Source organism: Oncorhynchus masou, chromosome 24 (assembly GCF_036934945.1).
Source record: "Oncorhynchus masou masou isolate Uvic2021 chromosome 24, UVic_Omas_1.1, whole genome shotgun sequence".
Classification (NCBI taxonomy): Eukaryota; Metazoa; Chordata; class Actinopteri; order Salmoniformes; family Salmonidae; genus Oncorhynchus; species Oncorhynchus masou.
Window position 1 is genome coordinate 58,813 of NC_088235.1, and position 13,688 is coordinate 72,500.

At 45.7% G+C, this 13,688-nt stretch overlaps 1 pseudogene; it reads left to right on the forward strand.

Moving 5' to 3' along the window:
- Positions 1 to 3,481: 3,481 nt before the first annotated feature.
- LOC135513344 (alpha-actinin-2-like) overlaps positions 3,482 to 13,688 on the forward strand; it is a 107,325-nt pseudogene continuing 97,118 nt past the window's right edge.

A 13,688-nucleotide genomic window follows, 5' to 3' on the forward strand; every position in this document is an offset into this window, starting at 1 on the left:
TCAGAACAGCCTCAAATCGTGGGGGCATAGACTCTACAAGGTGTGGAAAGCGCCCACAGAGATGCTGGGCCCATGTTGACTCCAGTGATTCCCCCAGTTGTGTCAAGATGGCTGGATGTCGCGTGGTCGACTTTGAACGCAGCCATCTACTGTAATCAAACGTCAAGCTGTAACACAACGTAACGGTGTGCGAATACTCTCTGAAGGCATAAAGGTTTCGATGTCATCGGTCCCACGTCCATCGGTTCTTATTGCCCTGGTGTGATAAGGTGCCATCTAGTGGCCCACTTTGAATGCAGCAACTCATCATTCTAGAATTAGTTTGAGGCTAATTCATTGATTCTACATACCAAATCTGGTGTCAATATGACTTATGGTTCATGAGAATTTTTTTATTTTTTAAATTTTATTTAACCTTTATTTAACGAGGCAAGTCAGTTAAGAATAAATTCTTATGTACAATGACGGCCTACCCAGGCCAAACCCGGACGACGCTGGGACAATTGTGCACTACTCTGTGGGACTCCCAATAACCTGGAATCAAACCAGGGTCTGTAGTGACTCCACTAGCACTGACATACAGTGCCTTAGACCACTGCGCCACATCGGGAGCAGATTTTATATTTTTAGCATTAGCATTTGTGCTAACATGCATCTGTAGGTACACCGTCAGTCATATTTGACTGAAGCAACAATTGTTTCTTAAAAACCATTAAAGACTGATAGAATTATCAGCATCTGCGCTGCTGTTTGGGGTTGTAGGCTGGGTTTCTGTACGTTGTGACATCGGCTGATGGAAAAAAGAAAAATGGCTTTATAAATACATTTGATTGATTAATGAGTCTAAATACAACATCTGGAGTGAATCTGACCTTCATGATGAGAAGATGATTTTATAGCCATTATCCATGAGCCATTATCCATTAGCCATTATCCATTAGCCATTATCCATGAGCCATTATCCATTAGCAATTATCCATGAGCCATTATCCATTAGCCATTATCCATGAGCCATTATCCATTAGCCATTATCCATTAGACATTATCCATTAGCCATTATCCATAGCCATTAGCGTTACATAGACAAAGAATGAGTGGTTAATAGTTTCCTTGTGTTTTATACTGTCTATCATTACCAAATTCAGCGTGGTTCATGTTTAGGACGTCCATGATAGCGATGACAAATTTCACGTTGATAGGCCACTGTGGAGACGATTTACAGAGGTTTAAATTGACAGATAAAATCTGATTTTTTTGGGGGGGGGTTTGTCAATAACTCAATAACCATATTTTTGCCCTTAAGACATGTGCCATGGGTCTACATTCCACATGTGGTGTCAGTTGGTCCTATGGTTTATGAGAAGAAGATTTTTTAAAACCATATTTTAGCTTATTAGCATATTAGCATATGTGCTAATATGCATTTACTGGTATAGTGTGGCCATCTTTGAATGCATCAATGCTATTTTCTCAAACTCTTTTAAAAACTATTGTGTTGAGTTCAAATGCCACATTTGTAGTGAATCTGACTCTCAGTCCATGAGAACATGACGTTTTCTGATTATTTTAAGTATTAGTGTCGCAGAGTCAAAAGGTGGATTGTTAATCATTTCCTTTTAAGATACCGTTGCTAACATTAACATGGTGCATCATGGTACTGTCTTTAAATGTTTAAAATTGTGAGTTGAATTTACAAAGGATTTAAAATGGACACGTGTCACTTAACTAATTGATCAATAACTCATATCACTTAACTAATGCCTTAGCTTTTCTCAAACTAAGTTAAGAGATGTACCATGGGACTACGTAACGTGCTAATTCGTGTATTTTGGATTCATGGTTCATGAGCGTTTTTCAAAGATTTCCAAGATCTATCCTGATGGGCTTTATGATGCAAATTTGTTCACCATGAAGGAAGAACAGAACCTACGTGCCAAAGTTTCAAGTCTCGAGGTCAAACAGGATGGCGAATATGAGGGTTGAAGTGAGCCTGTTTCAGCGTCACCTTTAGGCCAATCGGTGCCATTATTTTTGACCAAGTTACTAATGGGCCACTCAAGGACATTCAGAGACTTGTCCCAAAGCCACTCCTGCGTTATCTTGGCTGTGTGTTTAGGGTCGTTGTCCTGTTAGAAGATGAACCTGAGGTCTGAGATGTCCCTCTGTGGAGATGGGAGAACCTATATAGATTGAGCTCTGTCAGAGTGATCATCGGGACCTTGGTCACCTACCTGACCAAGGCCCTTCTCCCCCGATTGTTCAGTTTGGCTGGGCGGCCAGCTCTACGAAGAGTCTTGGTAGTTCCAAACTCCTTCCATTTAAGAATGATGGAGGCCACTGTGTTCTTGGGGAACTTCAAAGCTGCAGACATTTTTTGGTACCTTCTGTGCCTCGACACAATCCTGTCTCAGAGCCCTAAGGACAATTCCTTCAACCTAGTGGCTTGGTTTTTGCTCTGACATGCACTGTCAACTGTGGGACCTTATATAGACAGGTGTGTGTGCCTTTCAAATAATATCACTGTCAACTGTGGGACCTTATATAGACAGGTGTGTGTGCTTTTCCAAATCATAATCAAATCAATTGAATTTACCACAGATCCCAATCATGTTGTAGAAACATCTCAAGGATGATCAATGGAAACAGGATGCACCTGAGCTCAATTTCAAGTCTCATAGCAAAGGGTCTGAATACTTATGTAAATAAGGTATTTCTGTTTAACAAATTTGCCAAAAACCTGTTTTCGCTTTGTCATTATAGGGTATTGTGTGTAGATTGCTGAGGATATTGTTTTACGTAAATCCATGTTAGAATGAGGCTGTAACGTACCAAAATGTGGGACGAGTCAACGGGGTCTGAATACTTTACCGAAGGCCCTGGATTTAACTCCATGGTCTCAGGAAGACAGTTAACGGTGTAACCAATAATAGACTCCCATTCTGAATGATCACACAACAGATAACAATTTCTTATTGGTCACTGTGACACATGACACCCAACTATAACTAGTAGGTACATTCTCTGCCTGGACAACTGCTGCAGGGCAGTCCAAGGACAACAAGGGACAGACAGACACTCAGAGAGAGAGAGAGAGAGAGAGAGACCCAGAGAGAGAGAGAGAGAGACAGAGAGAGAGAGAGAGAGAGACAGGGAGACAGAGAGAGAGACAGAGAGAGAGAGAGAGAGAGAGAGAGAGAGGGAGAAAGAGATAGTGGGAGGACACTGACTGACTAATCAGCTTTCTGACTCCAACCCCCCCAACACATCTTCTGATCAAGCTGCAGCAGTGACTTCAGGAGAAGAAACTCACACAAAAGGTTTTTTGTCGTTGTCTTGTCTCCTGTTCACCACCTGTTGTCCCGTAGTCAGGTGTGTTGTTCCAGAGCTTCATGATGCAGAAGATGCAGAGCCAGATGATGCAGACCCAGACGATGCAGAACCAGACGATGCAGAACCAGATGATGCAGACCCAGACGATGCAGACCCAGACGATGCAGAACCAGACGATGCAGAACCAGACGATGCAGACATCTGTAGACTATAATAATGGATACACGATGCAGACATCGGTAGACTATAATAATGGATACACGATGCAGATGCAGGAACAGCAGAATAATGACTACACCATCCAGGATGACGAGTGGGACAGAGACCTGCTTCTGGACCCCGCCTGGGAGAAACAGCAGAGAAAGGTTAGAAGCTTCATTGTTTGTCTTGTCTGTTCATTCATATGTCCACATTGTGTAAAGGTTTTACTGTTGTCAAGTGAGGCAGAGGAAGTCACTGAATGTCAAAACAGCAGTAGTAGATAAACTCTCCTATTTACCATGTTATGAATATTTACTCATTTCAAGATATTGCACTTAAAAAATTTAAATAAAAGCGTTTTAAATCTAGGCCTACAAAGAGAAGGCAGAGGTCAGAGGTCAGAGGAAGTATTTCCTGACAGTCAAATGAGTCAAAACAAGAACACATCCTAATGGGAAGTTGTTGTTTTGTTACATGACAGCACTATTAAAGGGGACATAAAAATACTGCTCACTTTACTTAGAAAAACAACCCCAAGTACAGTGTGAGAGACACTCTGTGGGCAACGCTGGGCACCAGGCAGACACAACAGCCAAGACAACAATACCTCCCAGGCAGTCAGGCAGCATAGCAATGACCTGTGCTGCCATTCCTTTCGATTCGTGTGTTTTATGAGAACTGTCGACAGATGTCTGGTAGCACAGAATGTACGAGGCGTCCTCTAGGCCCGAAGCGGGAACAGAATGGACGCCACTGGCTAATTATAACTAAGGACTTATAGGGTTACACAGAGTTTGGCTCAGACAACGTCCTTGGTCCTCGGTTGGCACGGGAGAACAGTGTCTGTATTGATCGATACTAACCTGATAGATTATGTTCATTTACATCTACAGACTTGTTTTGTTGTTTTTTTTACAATATAAACCGAGTTCGTGTATTTACATAATCAAATGTACTTTGTCCACTTCGTCTGCTCTAGAATTCATACCCAGACCAGGTAGCTTTTTACAAAAGACAAATGATCTGTCACTGACCTGTCAAGATATCAGAGGCAACCTACTGTACCCCTCAATATAGGAATACCTAGGATAGGATAAGTAATCCTTCTCACCCCCCCCCCCCCTTAAATGATTTAGATGCACTATTGTAAAGTGGCTGCTCCACTGGATGTCAGAAGGTGAATTCACCAATTTGTAAGTCGCTCTGGATAAGAGCGTCTGCTAAATGACTTAAATGTAAATGTAAATATAGAACCATGCATTAATGAGTCTCTCTACAGACGGGTTGCCTCCCACCATGTATCAATGGTCCTGATGTGGTTGCCCTGAGGCTGGAACTACTGAGACATAAAGGCATTAATAGACTATCTCATTAAACATGAATGGCAGGGCTTCCTTCCCTGACTATGGTCCTGCCAGACAGAGACAACAATATAGCCGTGACCACAGTGAGCAGCTATGTTAAACCCTGGAGGGGTCTTAACGATGGGGAGCAGCTATGTTAAACCCTCGAGGGGGCTTAACTATGGGGAGCAGCTATGTTAAACCCTGGAGGGGTCTTAACGATGGGGAGCAGCTATGTTAAACCCTGGAGGGGTCTTAACTATGGGGAGCAGCTATGTTAAACCCTGGAGGGGGCTTAACGATGGGGAGCAGCTATGTTAAACCCTGGAGGGGTCTTAACGATGGGGAGCAGCTATGTTAAACCCTGGAGGGGTCTTAACGATGGGGAGCAGCTATGTTAAACCCTGGAGGGTTCTTAACTATGGGGAGCAGCTATGTTAAACCCTGGAGGGGTCTTAACTATGGGGAGCAGCTATGTTAAACCCTGGAGGGGGCTTAACTATGGGGAGCAGCTATGTTAAACCCTGGAGGGATCTTAACTATGGGGAGCAGCTATGTTAAACCCTGGAGGGGTCTTAACTATGGGGAGCAGCTATGTTAAACCCTGGAGGGGTCTTAACTATGGGAGCAGCTATGTTAAACCCTGGAGGGGTCTTAACGATGGGGAGCAGCTATGTTAAACCCTGGAGGGGTCTTAACTATGGGGAGCAGCTATGTTAAACCCTGGAGGGATCTTAACTATGGGGAGCAGCTATGTTAAACCCTGGAGGGGTCTTAACTATGGGGAGCAGCTATGTTAAACCCTGGAGGGTCTTAACTATGGGGAGCAGCTATGTTAAACCCTGGAGGGGTCTTAACGATGGGGAGCAGCTATGTTAAACCCTGGAGGGTCTTAACTATGGGGAGCAGCTATGTTAAACCCTGGAGGGGTCTTAACTATGGGGAGCAGCTATGTTAAACCCTGGAGGGGGCTTAACTATGGGGAGCAGCTATGTTAAACCCTGGAGGGGGCTTAACTATGGGGAGCAGCTATGTTAAACCCTGGAGGGGGCTTAACTATGGGGAGCAGCTATGTTAAACCCTGGAGGGGGCTTAACTATGGGGAGCAGCTATGTTAAACCCTGGAGGGGTCTTAACTATGGGGAGCAGCTATGTTAAACCCTGGAGGGGGCTTAACTATGGGGAGAGCCGGTCCCCATTACCAGGTCATTGTATTTCAGGATCTGTGTTCTGACAATAGAGACTTATAGTTCTGACAGACTATTTTTGTCCCAACAGTATCTGTTCAAACCAGTGTCCCAAATGGCACCCTATTCTCTATAGTCCACTACTGTAGACCAGGGCTGGTCAAAAGTAGTGCACTATTATAAGGGAATAGGGTGCCATTCACACAACTGTGTGAAGGATTACTGTACCTTTTATGCATAATAAATGAGCTATATAACAAACACAATATTGGATTGAATATGGTGTTGTCCAGCTGTCCAATATGGTGCTATCCAGCTGTCCAATATGGTGTTGTCCAGCTGTCCAATATGGTGTTGTCCAGCTGTCCAATATGGTGCTGTCCAGCTGTCCAATATGGTGTTGTCCAGCTGTCCAATATGGTGTTGTCCAGCTGTCCAATATGGTGTTGTCCAGTTGTCCAATATGGTGTTGTCCAGCTGTCCAATATGGTGTTGTCCAGTTGTCCAATATGGTGTTGTTCAGCTGTCCAATATGGTGTTGTCCAGCTGTCCAATATGGTGTTGTCCAGTTGTCCAATATGGTGTTGTCCAGTTGTCCAATATGGTGTTGTCCAGTTGTCCAATATGGTGTTGTCCAATATGGTGTTGTCCAGCTGTCCAATATGGTGTTGTCCAGTTGTCCAATATGGTGTTGTCCAATAGGGTGTTGTCCAGCTGTCCAATATGGTGTTGTCCAGCTGTCCAATATGGTGCTGTCCAACTGTCCAATATTGTGATGTCCAGCTGTCCAATATGGTGCTGTCCAGCTGTCCAATATGGTGCTGTCCAGCTGTCCACTATGGTGTTGTCCAGCTGTCCACTATGGTGTTGTCCAGCTGTCCAATATGGTGTTGTCCAATATGGTTTTGTCCAGCTTTCCAATATGGTGCTGTCAGTTAGACCTTTGAAACACACCAGGCTGACATGTGGAATTGTTTTAAGATGCCCTCCCCTCCTACTAATCTGACATATGGAATTGTTTTAAGATACTCCCCCCTCCTACTAATCTGACATGTGGAATTGTTTTATGTCCTGCCTGAGGCGGTTCTCAATCAGTCAGGTGATTATCGTTGTCTCTGATTGGGAACCATATTTAGGCAGCCATATTCTTTGAGTGTTTCGTGGGTGATTGTTCCTGTCTCTGTGTTTATATTCACCAGATAGGCTGTATAGTTGTTTCCGTCTGTTGTTTTTGTACATTTCAGTTATTTCATGTCTAGTCATTCTTTCTTCAATAAACATGAGTAACCACCACGCTGCATTTTGGTCCGCTCCTCCTTCAACAGAAGAACTCCGTTACAGGCACAGTGTAAAATGAATACATCATTTTAATGAAGACGAAGAACACTTAACAAACTATTCAAAATAACAAACCGAACGTGAAGCTATAATAATACTACATTTACATTTACATTTAAGTCATTTAGCAGACGCTCTTATCCAGAGCGACTTACAAATTGGTGAATTCACCTTCTGACATCCAGTGGAACAGCCACTTTACAATAGTGCATCTAAATCATTTAAGGGGGGGGGGGTATTCCTTGAAGAGGTGGGGTTTCAGGTGTCTCCGGAAGGTGGTGATTGACTCCGCTGTCCTGGCGTCGTGAGGGAGTTTGTTCCACCATTGGGGGGCCAGAGCAGCGAACAGTTTTGACTGTGCAGACACAGGCAAATAGACATAGACAATAGCCCACGAAACACCCAAAGAAGATGGCTGCCTAAATATGGTTCCCAATTAGAGACAACGATAAACAGCTGCCTCTAATTGAGAACCAATCTAGGCAACCATAGACTTACAAAAACACCTAGATAGTAAACGACTCCATAAACCTACAAAACCCCTAGACAATCTCAAAACACATACATCACCCATGTCACACACCCTGACCTAACCAAAACAATAAAGAAAACAAAGAATACTAAGGTCAGGGCATGACCCTGCTAGCTGTGAAACTAGAGATCCTGGTTCCAGTCCAGACTCTGTCGCAGCCGGCCGCGACTGGGAGACCCATGGGGCGGCGCACAATTGGCCCAGCATCGTCCGGGTTAGGGGAGGGTTTGACTGGCAGGGATGTCCTTGTCCCATCGTGCACTAAAGACTCCCGTGACGGGCCGGGCGCAGTGCACGCTGACACGGTCACCAGGTGTACAGTGTTTCCTCCCACACATTGGTGCGGCTGGCTTCCCGGGTTAAGTGGGCATTGTGTCAAGAAGCAGTGCGACTAGGTTGGGTTGTGTTTCTGAGGACGCACGGCTCTTGACCTTTGCCTCTCCCGAGTCCTTACGGGAGTTGCAGCGATGAGACAAGACTGTAACTACCAAATGGGGAGAAAAAAAGGGGTAAAAATATAATAAATAAATAATAAATAAATAAGGTTTTGAAGTGTCTGTCCTCCTATCTAGGAGAGAAAGCTCTGGAAATATTGACGTTTTTTTGGACACATACAGTCAGGTCCATAAATATTTGGACATTGACCAAGTTATTATAATTGTAGCTGTCTACCACAGCATATTGGAGTTGACATTGAATCATGAATATGAGCAGAATGTGCTTTTAGCTTTAATTTGAGGGTATTTACATCCAAATCGGGTGAAAGGTTGTAGGAATCACATCACATTTAATATGTGGCCCCTCCCTTTTAAGGGACCAAAAGTAATTGGACAATTGCCTGCTCAGGTGTTCCATGGCCAGGTGTGTTATTTACCGGTAAGCAGATGAAAGGTCAAGTATGACATTTGCATTTGGAATCTGTTGCCGTTGAACCCTCAATATGAAGTCCAGAGAGCCGTCACTGCCAGTGAAGCAAGACATTACTGGGCTGAAAAATCAAAAACAAACCCCTCAGAGAGACAGCAAAAACACGAGGTCCAAATCAACTATTTGGTACATTCTTTAAACAGAAAGAACACACTGGTGAACTCAGGAACACCAAAAGGCCCTGAAGAAAAACGGAAAACAACTGTGGTGGATGACAGAACCATTCTTTCCATGGAGAAGAAAAACCCTTTTCACAACAGTTGGCCAGATCAAGAACACCCTCCAGGAGGCCGGCGTATCTGTGTCAAAGTCAACAACCAAGAGAAGACTTCACCAGAGTAAATACAGACGGTTTACCACAAGACTGTAAACCTCAAAAACAGGAAGGCCAGATTAGAGTTTGCCATAAAAACATTTTCAAAAGCCTGTACAGTTCTGGAACAACATCCGGATGAGAGATGAGACAAAGATCAACTTGAACGATGGGAAGAGAAGAGAATGGAGAAGCATAACACCTCATCTGTGAAGCATGGAGGAGGCGGTGTTATGGCGTGGGCACGTACGGCTGCCGATGGAACTGCTTCCCTTGTATTTAGTGATGATGTGACTGCTGATAAAAACACAGCACTATAACTTCTGAAGTGTTAAGGGCTAATGTGTTCATCATGTTATTATCTGCTCAGATTCAGCCAAATGCTTCAAAACTCATTGGACGGCGCTTCACAGTGCAGATGGACAATGACCCCGAAGCAATACTGTGAAAGCAACCCAATCCTTGTATAAGGCACCCCGGTATCTCTACTTGCACATTCATCTCCTGCACATCTACCATTCCAGTGTTTAATTGCTATTTTGTAATTACTTCGTCACCATGAGCCTATTTATTGCCTTACCTCTCTTATCCTACCTCATTACCACACGCTGTATATAGAATTTTCTACTCTATTATTGACTGTATGTTTCTTTTACTCCATGTGTAACTCTGTTGTTGGTGTCGAACTGCATTGCTTCATCTTGTCCAGGTCGCAATTGCAAATGAGAACTTGTTCTCAACTAGCCTACCAGGTCAAATAAAGGTGTTCTCAACTGGCCTACCAGGTTAAATAAAGGTGAAATAAAAAAAGTTTTTTTTAAACAAAGCAAAGAAGTGGAATGTTGTACAATGGCCAAATCAGTCACCTGACCTGAATCCAATTGAGCATGCATTTCATTTGCTGAAGGCAAAACTGATGGCAAAACACCAAGAATAAGCAGGAAGTGAAGACAGCTGCAGTAAAGGCCTGGTGGAGCATCTGGTGATGTCTATGTGTTCCATGTCTGTGTTCCATTGTTACGCACGCCTCTATGAAGAGGGAATGCAACACCCTGCTACAACTCAACTCTCCGTGAAGTGAAAAAGGTATGGACTGTAGGTGCGAGAAAGAATGACAACAGGCAGAATGTGGTACCGTTTACCAGGACTTTATTCCTTCACACGGTAATATGGGGAAAAGGGGCTGGACGGAACCAAAGCAAAGAAAGTAAATCTCAAAGCCCCCCCTCTCCTATCTTACCTGCCTACCCACTACTTACCTAATTTAGCACCACCTGGTGCCCTAACCAAAATACATGGGGGTGGTCCGCCCAGGTCTTACCTAGTGTGCCTAGACAGCGAATATGCTACGGGTATATGTATGCCCGCGGGCCTCTTGCCTAAGCACTCCGTAGGTGCCTTCCCCTTCCCCCCTGGGAACAAATGAAACAGAATATTAAACAATTTCACAAACAAACTAAGAAACAAAGGACATCAAATAAGCTCTATCTTAGCAACAAACTCACAAAACATACCAACTCTCAGCCCAGCAAAAACTCTAGCAAAATCTCTAGCAAAATCTCTCTCTCCTGAACAGAACACTGGCTTCAGAATGAATGGGTAATTGGAGACAGCTGCGTCTTGACGAGGGGGTGGGGTCAGCTCTCCAATTAGCCATGGAGTCGACCAATCAGCTGCTTGAGGGATTTCAGGAAGCCATTTCCTAAAATAAACACATGCAAATACACAAACTACAACACATAAACTGGGGAACGTAACATCCATGTCTATGTGTTCCATGTCTGTGTGTTCCATGTCTATGTGTTCCATGTCTGTGTGTTCCATGTCTATGTGTTCCATGTCTATGTGTTCCATGTTTATGGGTTCCATGTCTATGGGTTCCATGTCTATGGGTTCCATGTCTATGGGTTCCATGTCTATGTGTTCCATGTCTATGGGTATCCATGTCTATGGGTTCCATGTATATGGGTTCCATGTCTATGTGTTCCATGTCTATGGGTTCCATGTCTATGTGTTCCATGTCTTTGTGTTCCAGACTCCAAGGAAGTCGTTGACTGCAAAGGATTTGCAACCAAGTATTAAAACTCACAATTTAATTTATGATTACTTTTGAGCCTCTAAAATTGCAGGGCCATGTAAAAATTGTTGTAATTTCTACACGGTTTGTACAATAATTTTGACAAAACCCTTAAATTAAAGATGAAAGTCTACACTTAAAGCACACCTTGATTGTTTCCGTTCAAATCCATTGTGGCGGCGTACAGAGACAACATGATGCCAATTGTGTCTCTGTCCAAATACTTATGAACCTGACTGTATTAACCCTTTTCTGGTTGGCACAGAATGACCTCCACACTTACAATGTTTTAAACCTGTACTGGGTTACCTTCGGACGCGTTTGTGAGAGTCTCCCCTTTCCATAGAGGGGTGATATTAGTTTGTAGGCCAAACGGTTCGGACTCTACGGACGTTTCCGTGAGAAGACTGATTTTCAGGATGTCTCCTGGTCTGACCAACACCGCAGGCGAGGAAGGCAGATATCTGGGATTGAGACTCAGCCCACACTGCTGTAGCTCAGCCACCTTCCAGCACAGGCGAGGAAGGCAGATATCTGGGATTGAGACTCAGCCCACACTGCTGTAGCTCAGCCACCTTCCACCACAGGCGAGGAAGGCAGATATCTGGGATTGAGACTCAGCCCACACTGCTGTAGCTCAGCCACCTTCCACCGCAGGCGAGGAAGGCAGATATCTGGGTTTGAGACTCAGCCCACACTGCTGTAGCTCAGCCACCTTCCACCGCAGGCGAGGAAGGCAGATATCTGGGATTGAGACTCAGCCCACACTGCTGTAGCTCAGCCACCTTCCACCGCAGGCGAGGAAGGCAGATATCTGGGATTGAGACTCAGCCCACACTGCTGTAGCTCAGCCACCTTCCACCACAGGCGAGGAAGGCAGATATCTGGGATTGAGACTCAGCCCACACTGCTGTAGCTCAGCTCCTTCCACCACAGGCGAGGAAGGCAGATATCTGGGATTGAGACTCAGCCCACACTGCTGTAGCTCAGCCACCTTCCACCGCAGGCGAGGAAGGCAGATATCTGGGATTGAGACTCAGCCCACACTGCTGTAGCTCAGCCACCTTCCACCACAGGCGAGGAAGGCAGATATCTGGGATTGAGACTCAGCCCACACTGCTGTAGCTCAGCTCCTTCCACCACAGGCGAGGAAGGCAGATATCTGGGATTGAGACTCAGCCCACACTGCTGTAGCTCAGCTCCTTCCACCGCAGGCGAGGAAGGCAGATATCTGGGATTGAGACTCAGCCCACACTGCTGTAGCTCAGCTCCTTCCACCGCAGGCGAGGAAGGCAGATATCTGGGATTGAGACTCAGCCCACACTGCTGTAGCTCAGCTCCTTCCACCGCAGGCGAGGAAGGCAGATATCTGGGATTGAGACTCAGCCCACACTGCTGTAGCTCAGCCACCTTCCACCACAGGCGAGGAAGGCAGATATCTGGGATTGAGACTCAGCCCACACTGCTGTAGCTCAGCCACCTTCCACCGCAGGCGAGGAAGGCAGATATCTGGGATTGAGACTCAGCCCACACTGCTGTAGCTCAGCCACCTTCCACCACAGGCGAGGAAGGCAGATATCTGGGATTGAGACTCAGCCCACACTGCTGTAGCTCAGCTCCTTCCACCACAGGCGAGGAAGGCAGATATCTGGGATTGAGACTCAGCCCACACTGCTGTAGCTCAGCTCCTTCCACCGCAGGCGAGGAAGGCAGATATCTGGGATTGAGACTCAGCCCACACTGCTGTAGCTCAGCCACCTTCCACCACAGGCGAGGAAGGCAGATATCTGGGATTGAGACTCAGCCCACACTGCTGTAGCTCAGCTCCTTCCACCACAGGCGAGGAAGGCAGATATCTGGGATTGAGACTCAGCCCACACTGCTGTAGCTCAGCCACCTTCCACCGCAGGCGAGGAAGGCAGATATCTGGGATTGAGACTCAGCCCACACTGCTGTAGCTCAGCCACCTTCCACCACAGGCGAGGAAGGCAGATATCTGGGATTGAGACTCAGCCCACACTGCTGTAGCTCAGCTCCTTCCACCACAGGCGAGGAAGGCAGATATCTGGGATTGAGACTCAGCCCACACTGCTGTAGCTCAGCTCCTTCCACCGCAGGCGAGGAAGGCAGATATCTGGGATTGAGACTCAGCCCACACTGCTGTAGCTCAGCTCCTTCCACCGCAGGCGAGGAAGGCAGATATCTGGGATTGAGACTCAGCCCACACTGCTGTAGCTCAGCTCCTTCCACCGCAGGCGAGGAAGGCAGATATCTGGGATTGAGACTCAGCCCACACTGCTGTAGCTCAGCTCCTTCCACCGCAGGCGAGGAAGGCAGATATCTGGGATTGAGACTCAGCCCATGCAACAACAACAAGAGATCTCTACTTTAAACTGATGGATTTTGATGGGGGTGGTCACGGATCATTCCGGAACTTTCA